The sequence below is a fragment of the Streptopelia decaocto genome (assembly GCF_964273445.1).
Source record: "Streptopelia decaocto genome assembly, chromosome: 3".
Classification (NCBI taxonomy): domain Eukaryota; kingdom Metazoa; phylum Chordata; class Aves; order Columbiformes; family Columbidae; genus Streptopelia; species Streptopelia decaocto.
This window is the reverse complement of record NC_138656.1, coordinates 105,352,518-105,372,579: the sequence shown is the minus strand read 5'-3', so window position 1 is coordinate 105,372,579 and position 20,062 is coordinate 105,352,518. Positions and strand designations below refer to the sequence as shown.

General features: G+C 44.4%; 1 protein-coding gene across 6 annotated transcripts in view; it reads right to left on the bottom strand.

The window, feature by feature from the left end:
* HPCAL1 (hippocalcin like 1) overlaps positions 1 to 20,062 on the bottom strand; it is a 66,178-nt gene that overhangs the window by 28,204 nt on the left and 17,912 nt on the right. Inside the window, exon 1 of one of the 6 annotated variants that reach the window (XM_082047467.1) lies at positions 6,223 to 6,368. The exons of the other annotated variants lie outside the window; for them this stretch is intronic. The gene's annotated coding sequence lies outside the window, so the exon portion shown is untranslated. Of the gene's footprint in view, positions 1 to 6,222; positions 6,369 to 20,062 lie in introns of those variants that run through there. 6 annotated transcript variants of the gene reach the window in all.

Here is a 20,062-nt window from a genome sequence, read left to right as displayed (position 1 = left end):
ACAATAATACTAATAATAATAAGTTTGTGTATATGCAAAGGTGGAAGCTAAAATAGTTTGGTCACTCCAACCACTCAGTGGTCTTCTATGCTAGCATAAAAAGTAGATTCAGTGCAGCCTTGCAGATACCTCAATTAATTACAAAATCTTTTGGAAAGGCTGGCAAATATTTTTTTGTGTTTCAAAAAGCAGAGCTGACGTGGAACATCTTTTTCCAGTCCAACCCAAACAACACGTGGTAAGATACAGGGTGGCTTTAGGATAGCAGATTACATTAGCTAACAACCACCCCTTGCTTCACTCTCACCCAGCCCTCTCGGCCACCCATCTCAATCAGCTAGACTGGGTTTTCAAAACAGGTCAATGTGTCGGGGTGTGCAGAAGGGACTGGGGCAGGCTGCACGCTGTTCACACACGTTGCAGCCCAGATCCACCTTGATCAAGCAGCTGAACTCATCTTGCCAAAAGAGTGCTAAAAATATACCTGTATCCTGTCCTGGATGGATCTTTTGGGGATGTGAGGATGGGGATGTGAGCAGCACCACTCTGCTACCCCAAACCACCTCACCCCGTGTGATGTTGGTAGTGGCATCCTGAATGCTTCACTACAGCGGGTAAAGCCTTCCACAGCCTCTGCTTGTCTTATTGCCTGAAGTTTTTCCCACACTGATAACAGAAACTTCAATCTCTTGTTGTAATTAAGAGAAAACAAGAGGATATTGGTGAGAAGAGTCTTGAGCTTCTGCTACACTGAAGACATTTCACAAAAATTGCTGCAAGGTTGCAGGTGTCGAGTTACCTTGTCCATGCTTTATCTGATTGTGCACAGTGCTGATTTAACACACTCCAGCAACACACTGAGGTGCCGGGTGTAAGTGTTCTCCTGCTTAAAAACTGGAATTTATTTTGTGCAGAGCAGTGGGGAGTTGCATTTGGTGGGCAAAGGGAAAGCCTCGTGCTGTGTCCCCGTACCCTGAAAGAGTCTTGAATTTAAACCTACTTAACTAATGAATCGCACTCTGCAAGGAGCATCACACTCACTTCCAGGAAGCGCCACAGAATCACCACAGTCAGCGACAATTCCCTATTACCTTTGTCTACCGAAGCAAAATCTTTCCTGCTGCCCAAGGCTTTGCTGCACTGCTCCGCTGATGGGGCAGATTTGTGGCTGCAGTGACACCAGCGTCCTGCTCCCTTCCTGCACAAGACAACCTGTAGTAAGGCAGCTCCTTCTCAGCTCACCACTGGGGTGGGCATAGAGACCCCCTGACACCCAGACCCCAGATTTCCAGCAGTGGAAAGCAGCACCAGTGGGCTGAAATGGGTTGCCAGTCCCTGCAAGGGATGCTGACACAGACACCTCCCCCACCCCGCCCCATGCCAAACATGGGCAAGTTCCCAAAGGAAAGACATTTAAGGGTTGAGAATTCTCCTTTCCAAAGTCCAAAGAAACCTACAGACTTCCTCAGCAGGCTAACAGACTGTGTTTACTGCTGCATCCTTCACTTTATAGGTCAACATATACCAGAGAGATAGCAGTTCTCAGCTAAACCGATTTCCATGCAGACGGACAAATGGCTCCCAATAAGAATATAAAAAAAAACATAAACAGTCCCTATAATCAACTCACTTGATGTAAGCATGCAGAAAGCTCATAAGCTTTATTAACACGTTTGTTTATGTTCCGCAGCAACACTGGGGGGCTCATGGCGATGGGGGGACCCCAGCCTGGGCCAGCTGTGGGGAGGAACACCTTCTCACCAGTCCTTGCTGTTTGTGCTCCATTAATGCTGTGTTATTTTAAAACTAGATTAGTGGCAATTCCTTAACATATCATTAGTGTGCTCACCAAATGCCAAAGCCTCAAACCAGACTGTGAATGTATGCTCCCAAAGGAGTTCCTCGCTCCACCACTGGATTACCCCAGGCTGGAAACTTCTTAGAGGTAAGTCTTTCCTATCTCCCCAGCCAGACCCCAAACCCACAAACTGACATCGCCAATGGGGTGCAAAAATCAACCTTCCCGCAAAGACCAAGCACATCTCTTTGTTACCCTGCCCCTGCAGCTCTGCCACATTCAGTCCCCCCAAACTCCAAATCCTATGCATTTTACCCCAAAACATTTCAGAAAGCTCACTCATCACCAAGAAGAGCTTGAGAAGTTTAATGACATTGCTGACATATATATGGCATCCCTCCTCCTTCCCATCACAGTGCTCATGGTGATGGTGGAGCACCGCATGCCCTGACAGCCGACCACTGAACCCAGCGAGCCAGGAGAGGAGGAGATGCCATACAGAGAGGCAGCCAGAAAAATCACAACCTCCACAATGGCCCTCAGATAGCCTTAGAAGATGACCAGGATTTCCAGCTAGAACAATGGTCCTCTCAGAGGTCGGGCACCCAAGCTGGTGAGCAGGCAAAGGGGACGGCGAACCTGCCAAGGTCCCTGGTAAGGTGTGAAAGAAAAGCCCTGTGCACACAAGACTCTTACCGCAGCTATAAATAGCCTCCTCTCAAGCAAAGTTGTACACACAGTATTGACACTCCTGACTTAATAGGATTTGCCAGGTAGCCCAGACCAGCTTGTGCAGTCTCGCCGAGCAATTTTCACACCACATGCACATTGTACAGTGCTGCGAGTGGGGAGCATGGGGATAACCCCATGTTTTCAGTGTCCTGGTCACACTAAGGCAGGAGGAGGCTGTGAGAAACACATAAAAGTCTGCATGTACAGCATGACAGGGAGAAAGCATCCAGGGATCATTTCTATGTAACAACCTTATCTCATGGTTACATTATAGAATCTTCTGTTTCTATTAATAATACCAGTGCTGCTGCTTTCTCCCCCCCAGGGAGAACTAATTGCAGACTTTCAGTACTTAAAAGAGGTCTATAGGAAAGATGGGGACAGACATCTTAGGAAGGCCTGCTGCGACAGGACAAGGGGTAACGGTTTTAAACTAAAGGAGGGAAGATTTAGGCTGCACATAATGAAGAATTTTTTTAGAATGAGGGTGGTGGAACACTGGCCCAGGCTGCCCAGAGAGGTGGTAGATGCCCCATCCCTGGAGACATTCAAGACCAGGCTGGATGGGCCTCTGAGCAACCTGATCTGGTTGAAGATGTCCCTGCTCATTGCAGGGGGTTGGACTAGATGAGCTTTGAAGGTCCCTTCCAACCCAAACTATTCTATGATTCTTACTCCTTGTATTCACTCTTTTTTACAGTGGTAGAGTAAGACAGAAAACGATGGTCTAATAAGTACATATGATAGCTCCACTTATTTAATTTCAAATAACTTCCCAGTCTGTCTGGGTTACTGTCTGTTAACCTGAGATGCTGACCTGAGCACTGTTAGCCAAATAGTATTTTACTGTATCACTTCCACCACACCCTGTTTGTGGTGTTTCACAGCCTGCCAGCGGTGCTCAGAATCAGGTCCAGGTTGTGCTTTGGCCCTTCAATCACATACAAGATGTACCCCTGCCCTCCGTCCCAGGGCTGGGCTGCTCTGCCAAGCTCCTGCCTGCCCGCCTTCCCAGGCACAACCGCAGCATCACTTAACCTCCACTATCCGTCTTCCAGAACTGAGTCTCCATCACTTCCATCACCTGATAAAATACTTCAAAACCCATCTGCTCATTTGCTCTGGGGGCAAAAACCCGATACCTATGCTTTCATCCCCCAAATGAAAAAGTACCAAGGACTATTTATACCAGAAGTGCGCAGCCAGAGTCTCCTGACCATGTAGCCAAATACTCAACTTTGCTCCGTCGTTGCAAGGGTTGAGCAACATGTGGCTGAAAACATCACCTTGAAACCCTGGGGGCTGAGCCACAGACCAGGAGGCAGCACGACTTTATGTTGTAGAAGTGCGGGAAAAAAAGATGACTTCTGGTACCTTACCACATCACTCCCAGCATCGCTGCCTCACAGGCAACAATCCTGGGCTAGGAAAGAAGTCAGACAGTTTCATATTGTGTATTTCCTACCAACCCAAGCTTCCTTCCACTGCTGCATGAGCACAAGCAACACAGGAACCAGGCAGGATAATTGCAAATGCTCATCCGTGTGCTAAGTATTGCAGGTCACTGACCTGGCTTGCTTAGGACAAGCTCTCAAGCATGCTTGTCGCTCTGGGCACTTTACGTCTCTGGGGCTTAGTGATGCAGTCCCTTCGTGCAGCACTTCTGTTTTTCTCTGGGATTGGGTTTGGATATTGGGAGCACTGGCAATTCGTAACACAAGAAGAAGAAATAATAAGGTTGACCTCAAGCTGGTTCAATACACTCATTCTGAAACTAAAGCAGCAAAACCATGATGCATCATTTTTTCCTACCATGGTCTTAACTGTTACGGAAAATGCAGTAATGAAGAAAGGGTCTGGCTTGTGAGCTAACCTTACCTGTGTGCACCGCATCTGCTTCTGCATCATGTACTGCACACCACAGCAATGACATACATAGTGTTTGCATGGCTATTTAAGAGCCCTAGGCAGAAGCGATTGTAAAGAGACATGTAGTTTAAACTTTTGTTAAAGGAATGCCTATAATACAGTCACAAATCACTCAATGCACTGGAGGCTGAATGTTGCTACAGAAAATTATGAGCCTCCCCTTACAAATATCCTTATCTACCCACAACAGGGAGTCAGTATTTTAATGTAATCTTTATTCAGCACATGTACTAGACCAGAATAAGGTGATCATTAAATAGTTTAAAATAAAGAAGCTAACAAAATGTAATAAGCCTCAAGAAAACACGTGAAACAGGGCTAAGAGGCTCCACCAACTATGCCGTGCTCTCAAGTCCCCTCTTAGGAAACCTTCTACAGGAGATGGAAGGACAATCTGCTTCCACACAGGATGGATGACAGACAGGTGGCTCCTTCTGCAAAATCCATTTTCTTTATCCTGCACAAGTGGATAATTCAGCTCAAGGGGAAGAAGAAAAAAAAAGGAGAAGGGGAGGTAAAAATGCCTGAATGTCAGAATAGGCAAAGTACTGAGCTAGAATATCTAGATTAAATTAAGCATTCCTGCAAATTTGTAATAGATAAACAAATGGCTCCCATCTGGAAGCTCAGCAAATTAACTTGAATCCTGGTTAAGATGACAGCACCAGAGCCTGCTTCCACAAATGTAAATATCCAGTGTGCATTTGCAATCCAATCACAGGCTAAAAATATAAGACAACTCAGAGTGGAAATCTGATTTTGCGTCTACCCTCTTAATGGGAAATAAAACAATCGCTCTCTGTAGACACAGCAATCTGGGCTCATTCTTCCCACTAGAGCGATGCTTCAAGATGTCTTCACACCATTAAAGTCTTCCAGCTGCTTCTGATTGCAAAGCCACAGGTCATGTGTTGGGGGCCTGACTTTTCCCCACCATATTCTGCTTCTCCATCTCCTTTTCCAGCAGCCCCTTGCTGTTCCACTGTGCTGTCCTCAGCTCTCTCTTTACTCACACTACTTTATGTGGTCCTTATTATTCAGAGTATTCTAGTTCCTTGTTCCCTGTGAGGTTTATCTTTGGCCTTCTAGTGAGAGACAAAGTGCCCTCAGAATGCACATGGAGAACTCAATCACAGGCATGGACAAAGGCTCAGGAATAAATTTAGCCCAGAAGAGGACAATCTCTCTGCCACTGGGAGAAGTAGACTAGGAAAGCAATTTGGAGCAGGAGCCTGTTTTAGATGCTCACTGGTGGTGCCTGCCTCCCTCTAGGCTATTGAGATAGCCTGGGGAGACCATGCGTGGTCCCCGAGCATTATCCCCAGGGACTTTCTTTCCATGCTACAAAAGGAAGGAAAAGCCATTACAAGTTAATGTCATGCATATGGTTCAAGAACTGACAGTGTAAGTGAGGTTTTAGCGTGTTCCACCACCAGAGGCATTCATGGAAAAAGGACATTCCTCCGTTGATAATAGATGGCCTTGTGTGATCACAACAGGCACAGCTGAGCACTTTAAACTAAACACACACACACAAAACTCTAGAGAGAGGATAATCAGGAAAATCAGTTAATTCCCACATCTGGTTTTAATAAACAGACAGGGGGATTGGTAAATGTGGACAAAAAAGCACATATTATCATCCCAACTTAGGAGAACAAAGAGCATGTTACCATCAATAGCAGCAGTCAGATACGATGGTAGATAATTAGCCAGAAATTCACAGATGATGAGTAAGAAAACAAGATCAAAGATTAACATACTGATACTGGCAGCCAGGGCAATGCAACGGAAAAGTCAGGAAGCAGAAGGAGAAGGAACTCAGGAGGACGGTAGTCACGGCTGGCCTATGGTGCTGTGGGGTCCACACTGCTCGGGAGAAGGAGGGACAACAGCACGGGCTGTCCTACGCCCTACTGAGTTTGTGTGGGAGTGCAGTATAGACTGTAAGGTCCACGGCAAGATAAAAGTGCTAACAGGGCTTATCTTATTGTGGGGCTGTAACTTCCCAAAATATTCAACTGAAGAACCTACTATTAACATTAAGAGCTGACCGCAGACATTCCTGGAAGCAGCAGACAGCAGTTGTAATCCTCCAGCTGCTGAACTAGGAAAGGGCGATACTAATCTAGACACTGTAAGTAGCTGTAAGCGCTCACAGAAATTAACTCTGAAAGCAATTGTAATCATGCAGAGGTGGTTTAGGTAAAATACTCTGAAGTGAAACATATCAATTAAAATTTTCAATTTCCCATAAGCTTTAAGGAATCAAACGAACTTGGCATGGAAGGCAACCGGACTAAAGTGCTCAAGGACACACTTGCAAGAAACTTGTAATATATTTATGGTTAAGATTAAGAGAAAAGAGTTGGTACTTATAACCCCAAGCAAAGTGGTGGAAACATCTAGGGAATGATTACCAATCTAACTGGAGAAACAATCACCAAAAAAGGGATTTTAGGACTAAGCAGAGTCCCTGTGAGGAATAGAAAGGAAGGGCTGCTCAGCAAAGGCAGATGTGTCAGGGGGTAAGGAAGCAAAAGAGTAAAGAGAAATTGCCAAACTCAAGTTGAATTAGATCATGCAAATGAAAATAAAGAGCACAGATCAAACTGTTCTTCAGCAATACAAATTAAAAAAAAAAAATAGGAGACTGGCAGATTAGTAGCACTTGGCTGATGCATCTTAAAATGAAAAGCATGAGAAGGGAGAGGAGCTTTTGCTGTTACTGGAAAAAAAGCCATAGCACTGACAAAAAAAAAAAAACAAAACAAAACTATTAAACAGCCTCTAAGTTAAAACTGAAAGTGGGGCAATGGAGGGAGGTGAACAGCCTCTCAGCAGGGCAAGCACCCAAGAGGGGGCCTGTTTGTTTGCTTGTTGAGGCTGGAAGTCTACTCACCACTCAATGCAACAGCACAAAATTGGGCTTTGCAATCAACAAGCTTCATGAAATCTGCTATTTTGAAAAATGCTGACCATCACCTACTCACGGAGAAACCTAAGTAACAGGATGATGAGAGAGTCTCACGATCCATGGAGAAACTATCTTAAAAAATAAGGTTAAATGAGATTAATTGCCACCTGTAGCTCCACAGCCACACACAAGACCACCCTTGGTGCCTTCCTTCAGCATCTTCACACCCATACCATGGGTGTGATCTGATCTGTAGCTCCATCAAGCCAGTACTCAACCGTACATGCAGTCATTGGCTTTGTGCCTGCACTTCATTGAGAGTTAAACTGAAAACCTGTGCGACAACAGAATTGCCATCACAACCTTATTGTCCAGAATTATTATTACATTTTATTATAATATGATTAACCAGAACAACTTACAGAAAGAGTAAGAAGCTATTTGAGTAACTCCATGACTTACGCCCAGCTCCACTGCTGCTCACCACCTCCAAGCTGGCTCAGCTGGGCATACAACCAAACATACCATTGCTACTCAAAGTAATGAGAAACAGCTTAACCTCTAACCTGAGGAGATACTCTGAGGACATCTCCTCAAACAGAAAGACAATTAGAACCAGCATTAGCACACACACAAGTCCACAGCATCAACAGACAGAGGATTTTTCTGAATCGGCTGTTATGATGCAACGTGGTATGTAGCGTTATGACGCCTTGCTGTAAAAAGGTTCAGAATGTACAAGTTTTTAGAATGTATGACGAACCAAACTGGAGTATTTTCTAAAGTCTTGCCTTTTCCTCTCACAAATCATTGCATTTTAAAGTGTTTAGTCATCTCCCTAAATTCAGCTGCCGATTCAGCTCCTTAACTAAGAGCTGGGAAGTTCTCCCTCTGCACCCCATAACCAAAAGGAAGATCTTCCGAGAAGAAAACCAGGATGTAAGCAGGTATTCCCAATACAAGGACTACTCCAGATAGTCAAATGATGGATGAATATTTTCACATGCTCTGCATGTGACGCCACCAACTTACAAAGAAGAGCACTGGTGACCTCTCATCAACAAAAGCTCTCAAGCATTGCTATTCACCCTGATTAAGCATACATCTAAGTGCACTAATAAATCCAGACAACCCCATGATAATTCAAGCATATGCCTCAAATGAAATACAAGTTTGAATGTTGTTCAGGCTCAGGGCAGACTTTAAACACCCTTCATAACACACTTTTCAGTGCAAGACACAAGTGCAACGCTGAAGCAAAGGTGTAGACTGAAAAAGAACCAGGCTACAAATCACAATTTATTTTATTGTCAGTGTCTTATCTTTAAACTAACCTTGCAGAGAAAGAAGAGCAGGGAAGAGGCTCAAAAATTGTTTCAAAGACAACTGCACTCGCTGTCTGCTAGTAAATTAATCATTTATCATCCACTTAGCAATAACCGTAATTATTTTGGAAGACATTCATATTCAAAATTGTAAAAGCACATAGTAAGAGTGAGTCAAGTCAAATCTAACCCTTCTTCATTTTACATTTGCCTTAGACATGTTATCTCCAGTACAGAAAGAACCAACTTCAAGGAAAAAAACCTGTCATGTAGATTAAAGTTTATTGATTACCCGGACAACAATTCCAGCCCAGCAATTTGAGATCTCTCCAAGGGAAAAGAAAAAGATAGTATTTACAGAAACTGCTTCTAATGAGAAAACCATAAGGCAAGGGAGGCAAACCCAACAGTAATGAGTTTTAATTTTTATAGAAGATAAACAACTGTTTGCTCTCTTGCTTTTATAATTGCAATTCCCTTTATAACTACAGTCCTTATGCTCTTCCTTTCTCCAGAAACACCATTGCTAGGCTAGGATGGCCAAAGCTGAGTTATGTCACAGTAAGTACGGGCAAAGCATTTCAAGCCTTGCTTAAACTCGCTTTGCCAGGGACAGCATTAAATTTCTCCGTTTAAGAAAAACCCTGCAACAACCGGTGACACTGAGGGACTCTCGCTTTTGCCCCAGTGATTTGAACAGCACAGTTTTGCACTGAGCTCTATGATGGAATACTTTATTTCTAAAACAAATCCCTGTGTCTCAAGAAGGTAAGTCCATTTCAGAAAGGGCACCAAACCCAAAGAAATCACTTTTCTGAAAACAAACCAAACCAAACAAAACCCCGCAACACAGAATCACAGAATGTCAGGGATTGGAAGGGACCTCAAAAGATCATTTAGTCCAATCCCCCTGCCACAGCAGGAGCACCTAGATGAGGTTACACAGGAAGGTGTCCAGGTAGGTTTTGAATGTCTCCAGAGTAGGAGACTCCACAACCCCCCTGGGCACATGCTACTTTTCCCAAGTCTCCTCCTGACAAGCCAATTTTGCTGAAGATAATAATGAAGAAATCTCCCCTGTTGGCCAAAGACCTGAGTCAGGAGGACTTGGAGAACCAACATGGGCCACTGCTCCTTTGTGGAGCTTCATATGGTTTTCTGCAGACAGAACAAACTCACTTCTGCAAAACTAATCCTCACTGTGCTCTGTGTTAAAGTTGCATGATGACAAGAACGTTGAAGCTCCAACACTTGGGGTAAGCAAGGAAACCCAACCACAAGACTGTTGCAGCTTCTATCAGCTCTCAGCTCTGCAGGTACTGGATCTGCCTTTGTCAGATATGAAGTAACCTGTTGTTCCTCCACCATGAGAGAAAACGAGCTAAAAAAAAAAAAAAAAAAAAAAAAAGAAAAGGCAACAAGAGGAGAAGACAACTATGGCATAAAGACTCCTCTGAACTGAGCTACAGCTGAGCTTGCACGCAAACTGATTTGGGTTTCATGGACAAACTGCAGCGATAGGAGAAGAATAAAGTAAACAGCCATTTGCCAAATATAACTTTCTAAAATAGTTTGTCAGAAAATAGCAACTTTTGTAGAGTGAAGCAACAGGGATGGAACGGACATTCTCACAGCATCACGTTTTTATTTAGAGAAGACAAAAAAGTAAAAAAATAAATACATCTTGCAGATGGCCTGTCTCTGAGTGGCCCCGATAAAAGCCTCTGTGTCCTGATTTAGGGCCAGCCACATTCCATCTCCAAATGCACAGCCTGCAGAAGCATTAGCAGTAATTAAGAAAAGCCAACTGTAGTAATAAACCAGACCTCTGTAAAAGAAATACGCACTGCACTGATACAGATTTTTTTTCTTTGATTTTTTGGTGGACTAATGTAGTACACGCCTTATAAAGACAATTTCCAAGCACGCCACAGTTGTCCCACCACCCTTGCCTCGCTGAATCCCAGATGAGACCCTCAGCATGACTTATCCAGCAGCTCTCCAAAACAGTACCAAGGACTTCATGTATGGCCACCATGCAGATCCTGCTCTTCCAAATTGCCACACAAGTGTTCAAAGTGCAGCCCCTAAAATTTTGCTAGGATCTCACAAAAAGTTTTGAGAACCACTGATCTAGTCTTTTCTGCATCCAGCCACCACCTGTTTGGCCTACACCTCATGTTTTCAGAAGATATGCAACCATGACCTAAAAGCCTCCAGAGGATGAAGAACCCATCACAGCCTGAAACAATTTGCTCCCAACAGTGATGTTCTTCCACTGTTACACAGGCAGACAGTACACAGTTTTTTGGGGAGAGGTGGGATAAGCAAATTTGATCGTTTCGTGTCATCTCTCTTCGTACCATCTATAGCTCAGCACTCACTTGTGCAGCTCACTAAAGATTAGTTGGCTCATTCAGGCAGGCAAGGGTAGACCCTTAAGACGTTTAAGTGATTTGGGGCAGGATGATCATTTGTCTCCGCCCTGTCCACAATTAACTGTTCCAGGGCCCTCATCCGTGCTAGGCCTGAGCTCTGCTGGGGCAGCAAGCAAAGTGGAGGAGCTGAGCTCCTTCCAGCACCACCATGAGCATCTCCCTGCCCTCAGCTTCCAGGGGCTTAAAGAAAGTTGGCACAAAGGGATCCAATCCCATCAACACTCCCAGATCCTGCTCATTTCACCTTAAGTTCAGTGTTGCAAACAGCAGTGAAATTAAGCAAAAAAGCCTTGCAGTAAGCTAATAAATCGTGTCATGTATCTATGCTCAGATGGTTGTAAAGAGCATGACAAACTTAAAATAGCCTGCAAATTTCTAAAATTAAATGGTTCCTGGTGTTACAAAGGTCAGCCATCTGTTCAAACGTTCATGTTACAGTTAATTTAACTTTTATTCTTCCACTCTCCTCTCCCAACTCGAGTATACTCCCCAGGAAGAAGTAAACCTGGCTGCAGTCACTGTAGTTAGACAGACAGCTCTCCTCATCCAACAGCACTGCCCACAGAAAACCCATCTACGGTTAAGACAGACTACAGAAGCAAAAAAGAAGGAAAATTAGTAGAAAGGAGCAGTGTTTTATCCAGGTCTCACAGGACAGCCAAGTGCTGCAGAGAACCAGGACGTTCAGAAGAGAACTCATCAGGTTCTGAAAGCTGCACCCAATGGCCCCAACACAGCAGGAGACATCCAGCCCATGCCTCCCAACCTCTGCTCGGCCTTGCAGGGCTCCAAGAAAAACTAGAGAGCATTGAAACAGTAATCTGCCATCTCGCGATATGGAGCACTTCACAGTGAAATATGACTGTTTGCAATGGATTTCATATATATTTCTAAAGGAACTCTTTGCTTTAAAAAAATAATTAAAAAAAAAACAAAACAAACAAAAAACCCCAGCAGTCTGGAGTTACTCGGCAATCAAGGCCAGCTCCAGCCTGAAACTGAGCTTATAGGGAGAGAAGTTGGCTCTGAGTTGTGTGTGGTATGAAGAGAGATGACACAAAACAACCAAGTTGCACTGTTAAGCATCCTTTTGCAGTCTGGGTTATTCTGCTTTCTCCCCTATTCCTCATAATAAAAGCGGTGGGGAAGTGGAAAGAAAAAAGATGGTGGGTTCTGATCAAGCTGAAGGAGGAGGGAGACAGAGCCATAACACGCTGACTTAAGGAAGAAACCAAACCTGGACAGGGAAAAGTAAAATCTGTGCAAGATGTGAAAGTGGACAGCTGAGAATGCGTTGGCCTTCTGCAACCTCCAAACACTCTTGAAATGCCTCTTCAGGGAAGTAATGAACACACTTTGGATGACAGGGAACCCTTGTCTATCAGGATCTCTCTGGCACAAAGGAAAAGGCAATACATGCATCTTCACGCCTCCAGCTTTTGTCTGGGAACGATGCCTTCAAAGGAGACAAGGCAACACGCTGCTTTATTGTGTATCGTTTTAAACCAGCAGGACTTGGAACAGGTTTTGATGGAGATATTTGGATAAAATTATGTATAACAAAGACATTGTGCAGAACTACCTACTGGGTTGAACACAGCCAAGTTTGGATGGAAAAAAGTGGCCCCATACTTGCTTGGAAACCCATCTAGGAACAGGTGTGAATCCTTGGTATTGCAGGTGGCTTAATTCAAGGGAATAACAGTAAACGAGCTATTTGGAAATGTTGCCATTCATTATTTTCTAACACCTCCAGCTTAAAACCTAGAAAACACTTAGCAGCCTGACCTTTAGGATGAATGTAAAAGCAGTGCTACTGCACCAAAACAAAATATTTTCCTGCTTGTTTTCTAAAGTCAATAAGACCCATATTATTTGAAGAATGGTAGCCTAAGGGAATCTGCTTCACTGCAAAACTGTTTAGGCAGCTGCCATTAGTTTGAAAGCCCATTTTTGTTTAATGACTGCAGTTTCACGTTCTCCCAACGCCATGCATCATAACTGTCATCCCTAAACCTGAGATTTATGAAAGCATCCAGCAGCATCATTGTACTCAGGGGTCTGCTGACATTCCCTTTATTAGAGCACTTCTTGCACATTCTGACCTGCATTTAGGCATAACAAACCCTGGGTTCTGCGTGGGTGCTGCTCCACTGCCCTGGGTACCTGTGGCTCCAGGCAGAGCCATCGTCACTGCCAAGCAGGGCATCTCACAGAGCACGGAAGGCTGAAGGGAGAAGGATGCTCGAGATGCGATGAGAAATAAAATCAAACTTTTATATTTGTTTAGCTAGAAGTAGACAGAACAACTCCCTTGCCATCACAGGAAGGGATGGAAAGCATGGTAAAGGCGCACCGTCCTACCAGGTCACACTTTACCTGGGGTGCAGAAAAACCAAGTGGCTGGAGGGGAATGCAACCGCAGAGCTCATACATGCCTAGAAACAATCGAAGAACCACACAGCCTGGAAAACTAAACCCCTTTCCCCAGACACCCTGGTTACAATCTTTAAAAGCACACTGATTCAAGAGGACAATTAGAAGTCATTTCGTAGGTATCCCACAAAATTCAACATTTAGTACCTTCCTGCTTTTAAATGTTTGTACCTGCTGTCACCTCTCAATCCTCCATTCAGTTGCTGTTTTTCAGGTAAATTCATCTCCCACTGTCTTCATAGTGGTGAATGGGGACCATTCAATCCTCTTACCTGACCCTTTAAGTGAAGAGCAGTTTGTCAGATATATTGCGTCAAACTTAAGACAGAAAGACCAATGAAAACCAAAGCCCAAACAAAAGGAAAAGGAAAAAGCTCTTTTCCTCAGATCCAAAATACGTAAAAAGCATATGCAAACTCAAGGAAGGTACTCCTAGTATATTCTGAAACCAGCCTGCTCAAGGTTTTGAATTCTGAAGTTTCTATTTTCATACTCTTACATTAACATATCTATTGTGCTCCTTGTTACAGTGTTAAAATACCTTCTATATGAATTATGCTGAAATATTTTAATCTAGAAAAAGCCTTAGAAACAAACTGCTTCAGGGATTCCAAGGTAAATTATCAGAACTAGATAATGAACCATTCTGACATATAGGTAATAATGGTACCTAACAAACAACAAAACACAATACACACTCTTAATGATATATGCCATAATAATGACATGCCACGAAATAATCTGTTGATGGTAAATCCCTAAAATAAAATTTCTCCCACAAATTACAAGAAGTATTTTTCCTAAATTATCTTTTTCCTGGCATTTCATTGAAGAAAGTGTCAAATTATATTCCCCTTGAAATTACATGACAACCAAATACTATTTTTTCTGTGAAATGAAAATTCTGTAGCTGAATCCACTTCAGTTTTACCGCAGCAGATTCACTGCATTTTGTGACCCTGCTCCGTTTGCTGATGAAATCAGAGTCAAGACAATTAATTCTCAGGCTTGAGGGTGTAAGACAGACAGACAGACAGGGAGCACTGAGCAAAGAAAACCTTTCCCAGCCCTCCTGTACCAAAGTAATGGAGATACCGCCTGGAATCTACATCCCCATGCTCTTCCAGCTCCCCAGTCCTGTCTGGAGGAGAAGGGAGGAGGAGAAAGGAGAGTTCAGCTGGAATGGACCTGCAACAAACATCTAGTCCAACTGCAGATCCTGATGCTTCATCCCAGAAAACAGCAACAAGGGGCTGATGGTCACATCTGCTTCCCCTGGCAACAGAAGCTTCTCTCTGGAAGGGACCAATCGAGATTTTGATTGCTAGGAGACAAGGTTTTTTGGTAACCCAAGGGCAGTATTTATATATGTTGAATGCTTAGGGAGAAGAAAACAAAACTGGGTGGCTTAGCTCAGACCTCTTGCTCACACACAAAAAAAGCTTGCAATCCACCAGCCCCGCTGATGCTCCACTGGAACTTCACCAGAACATCATGCTGGAGGAGGGATGTGCCTGGACGCAACAGCAGGTTTAGAGCCAACACTTGGTGGTGTCGGGGTAAACAACAACAAAAAACCCAAACCAACAACAACAAAACAAAACCCCAGCAACCAAATGAAAAAAGCCCCAAAACAAGCCCCCAAACTGAACAGTTAATAAAGCAAAGGAGCCCAAGCCCCTGGCCACAGCAAGAATATGGCAATGAAGCTACAGCAAAATGCACAGACCTGTAAGCCTATAAGTGGTTAGCTAGTTAAATGGTTACGTTTGCCACTCAAACACTTAAATTAAAATACATGCTAAGCATAAAAAGGGGTACAATGAATGGAGGGCATTTTTCTTTTTAAAGACAAATTTATTAGACAGGTCAAAACCCTCAAAATAGGATGGAGTTTTGAGCCTTCACCTCAAAAAACCTTTTAATTAACATTCAAAAATTTTCCCTGCCTTCCAGCCTGGCTATTCTGAAACCCAGCATGCATCCCACATCAAAATTATTCACATATTTTATTATGGCAAAACGGACAATTTACATTCATCTGCCCTAAATGGTGTAACGGAGATCAGACTTCGCCAGCAGATTTCCACACCTAACGCAACAGCCCGTGGTCAGCAGGGAGCGGGACTGAAAGCCTTTGCAAGCAGCTGGCTGCTGTGCTGCACCGGCAAACCTATGGCACCTTCTCACCCCTTCCAATGGACTTGTTGTGCCTCCCACACGGAACTGTGAAGCATCCAGCCACCACCACTGGGTTTTTTCTGTGCAAGGTAGAAATCAAGCAGTTATCAGAACTTCTTCTGCATTCTTGATAATTAAAGAGAATGCTGTAAAAAATTCACATCAATAAACAACTGTTTCATTTCAAATGAATGTCTGAGGGAGATGGAAACACTCACTGCATTTTTAGCAGGCTGAAGCCCCGTGTGTCTCCATGTATGTTCACAAACAACTGGGGACCATGTTAGAGACAGCCATGGCTGTTCCTGGTAGCATTTCCCAGGGCTTGTCTGCTACATTCCCACCAGGATCCTGGTGCCTTTGGGTGCCATGAGCCAATTAGAGCAATAAAGCTGCTTGCCAGCTGGACTGCCGGGGGATGCCAAGCCCAGGAGGATGCCTGCAGGCATGTGCACATCAGCACTGAGCTGCTCCACCACTGTCAACCATCACATCTCCTCCCAAATGTCAACGAACGCCAGAAAGATGCCAGGAAACCCCCCAAGTGCTGTATTCCCCTGCCCCAGAGCAGCCCCACATCCCAGCACATCCTGGAGGTGGGATGTTGGGGTGGGTGATGTCTTTCCCACTGTGCTCCCCAGAAAGGGGCTGCATCCAAACCACCTGTGGGAAATGATCCCTGAGTCAGTGACTCTTCTAGGCCATCCCTAAAACACCAAAGCAGCACCATGAAGCCATTTTTGCACCCACAGCCAGAAACAAACCAGTCTGACTTTCAGCAGTCACTCCTTGCCACTCTGCAAACCCCAAGACCTGTCACAAAGGAAATTAATTTTGAACAACTTCAGAACACGAATATTTGTCCCAGCTGAGAGGAAAAAAAAAAAAAAAAAATCATCAATCACACCTCACTTCTCATTGCATTCCTTTTCCAAGAAAGGCCATGCTTTTTTTCCCTTACCCTCTAGAAATGCAATGGCTGGCAGTTTGTCCAACCCGCAGCGATGCAGCTGGACAGACATGCTGTCAATAGATAGCTGACTGCATCCCTCAGCCAACCTCAACCCCAGGGCATACATTTATTTTTGCTTTATCAGGGCAGCAAGCTGCTGCAGGGTGATAAGGAGGAGAAGAGGAAAGGATCCACACCAAATTACCACAATTTTTTAAATTAATAGAGGCAGGGCCTGAGAGAAAAGCCAGCAAGGTGGAGGGACACAAGTGCTGGTACGATGTCCATGGGAGGGCTCATTTGCTTGAATTAGACAACCCTGTGAGAGCTCAGATGGATGAAACCGAGGTACCCCAAGGTAACTCCACTGAGCATCCCCAAACACACTCACCCTCTTACACCAAAGCTTGTCCTAGCAAGTACCAAGTCCCTGACCATAAGCCAAGGCACTCTCTTATTTTATTCCAGGCCTGGCCAACATGATGGACATCACATGATAATTAAAAATTTAATGACTCACTGTGGAGGAAAGAGAAAAAAATTGTCAAGTTCATGCGTAACCTTTGCAGCTCTTGCTATGGACAGGATTTGTACAGCCATGTTGATTTTTTATAAAAATAGTAAATCGTATTGCCCCCACGCTGCAAGACCAAAGATTCACAGTGATACCTTAATGCAGCTTAAATAAAAATAGCACTACCTGAGTCAATCTGAGCATGATAATGCTTTGTAATCCCACACCATTAGAGGATGAACGGTTGTATTGCAGTGAATCAACATGAGATACTTGCATTAGGAGACACTCCTCCTTCATGCTATATAGCAAGATCTACACAAAACGCAGAAGACAGGTGGTGTTTGTAGGAGGCACAGTACACAACGGGGAAAAAACAGCACTATTATAGAATAATCCAAACCTGGTACCCCACTATCTTCCAGATTGGAAATCTTGGCTAAAAACTTACATTTTTAAAAGCAAAGCCTGCTTTTAATTTTTCCCCATCACAGTAAAGAATTAATAAAATGTTTGAATTGTGGAAGTTTTTGAAAAGTGGGCAATCCTGAAGCCTGTGTGCACCCAGGCAGAAGATTAATTCATAAAAAAAATATGGTTGCAGAGCAGTGTTGCACATTCATTCTGTTTTTTTTTCTTAATATCTTTGAATGAGCAAACAGCATATATGGAAAGCAAACACGTAATGCAACACAGAAAAGCCTCAACAGTGAAAATACTAATAAGACCTATTTATAGTAAAAACATAGAAAACAAAGACTCAAATAGCAATTTTTGAAGGTGGTAAGGAGGAAAAATGGAAGCTTTGATTAGTGACACATTAAACCATTATAAATTCTTAATTACTTTGTTACATAAGCCACTCACACAAGGTACCTTATTTGCTCTTGTGTTTCCCAGCTGTTCTTTTTTATGACACATTTTCCAATTAATTGCACTTTTTTCTTCCCCCCACTGTGGTATAGTCATATGTATAGCAGACATCTGGCCCTTGCAGCTTCCTCCAGAGGGTTTTATCAGACTGTGGGGAAAGGTAGAAACACTGAAAGGTCTCCCGTTCCCCAACAGGATTTGAATCCTCAAACCAGGGAGTTTTCCAAGGCTGCAGTGCAGAGGATGCTCAAGGACAGGGGAAAACGGCCTCAAATTCCCCCTTGTCTTGCCTGCTCCCTCTTCCTCCTCCTCCATGGTGCTCAGCCCAACTCTGCTACTGGTTTTTGCTCTCCACAGAGCCCAGATGCTCACAGGGAGGGTGACCCCACGGGGCCCTGGATGTGGGGACAGAGGTGGGCTGTGGGGAGGGCAGGGAGATGCTGGCAGGGACAGCAGAGGGGGAGCCGTGCCAGGAGGCATTCAGACTCAGGGATAAGGATATCCCGGTGATGGAGGATGTCCTAACAATGGAGAAGGTCCCAGAGTCAGGCCATGAAGAGGTGCCCATGGTACATTTCCAAAAACACCCCAGCACCAACAGCAAGAGCATCCACTGATTTTGATGCCGAGCCACAGGTGGTCCTGAGGCATCTCCAGGAGCCCAACCCTCCCATACTCCATGAGACCACCCATTCCTTGCAAACACAGGTTATACAGGTTTCAGTTCGGCTTGCAGTTTAAAAATTAAATGTTTTTTCAAAGTCAGTTTGGTAGGACCGATCTGACAGCGTTTGGCTGCAAAAAGTTTCACTTCAAAACTCAAATTCTGGATGCTGCAGCGATGCACGCCAGTGCTGGACTGGAGGAGCCCCATTTCAGCTGCAGAGCCCCACATCCACACAAGCAATAGACAGTCTCTGCTGTCATTCACACCATTTAATGCCCTGTCCTCTGCCATGGAGCACAGCTGCTCATTCAGTCTTTCACACCAGCACAGAGGCCACAGTGATGCCACTGCTATGGCCCCACCATATCATGCCTGGGTCGCAGACAGTCCTCACGCTCACATGGCATCTCCAGCCTCCAGGCACAAAGTGCCAGCAGCACCACAAAACACGTCGAGGCACGACAGGCCCCAGCACAGGCGCGATTTGGCCGTCCTGCCCCAGGCAGCCCTGACGTGGGTGCATGTCCCATTGTGTGTCTGGCTTCCTGGGCCCCGCTGCTCAGAGCTGCTTATGTGCTTAAAGGCAGAACCGCGGGTAAGCAGCTTGCTCCATCAGAGCCTGCAGTACCCCATCAGGAGAGCACCCGGGTGCCTGGTCCCCCTTCCCCAGCCAGCACCGTCACCTCCAGGTGTGCTCAGCTGGGGTAAAATTCAAGCTACATTCAGGCACTCGCATGCTTATTTTGTTTTCATGATGCTATACTTTGCTTTGAAGCCACCCGTGTGCCACTGGCCACATGCACATTTTGGAAAATGCCTAGCTGGCTCAGCACTGGCCTAGTGTCAAATCTGTCTCTTAATTTATGTTAAACATGAATTACCAATCCACTGTAAGGCTCCACACAGACTGTTACACTCTGGGGATGTACGTTCATACTGGTACAGGTCATCTAAATTCACAAAATGGAACAGAGGACATGCCTGAATTCACAAAGGTGAGGAGGAATATGACCACTAAAGCAGCCAAAATGTGATTTATAAACACCCAACACCCATAAACTCTGGTTGTAAAAGTACATCAGGAGCCCACGTTTCCCCAAAAGACCACAGGACCTTCATGCTTTTGAAAACACTACCCAAAGGGACTACCCAGGAAAGAGAAACATTAACTATAGCAAGCACAGTCTGCAGTATCAACAAGTGTTTTTTTACTTATAATCTATTCAGGTGCCACCTGAAACAACAAAAGAAGAAAATTCAATTGTAAGTACAACTTAAACTAACAGTTTCAAATTGCCTG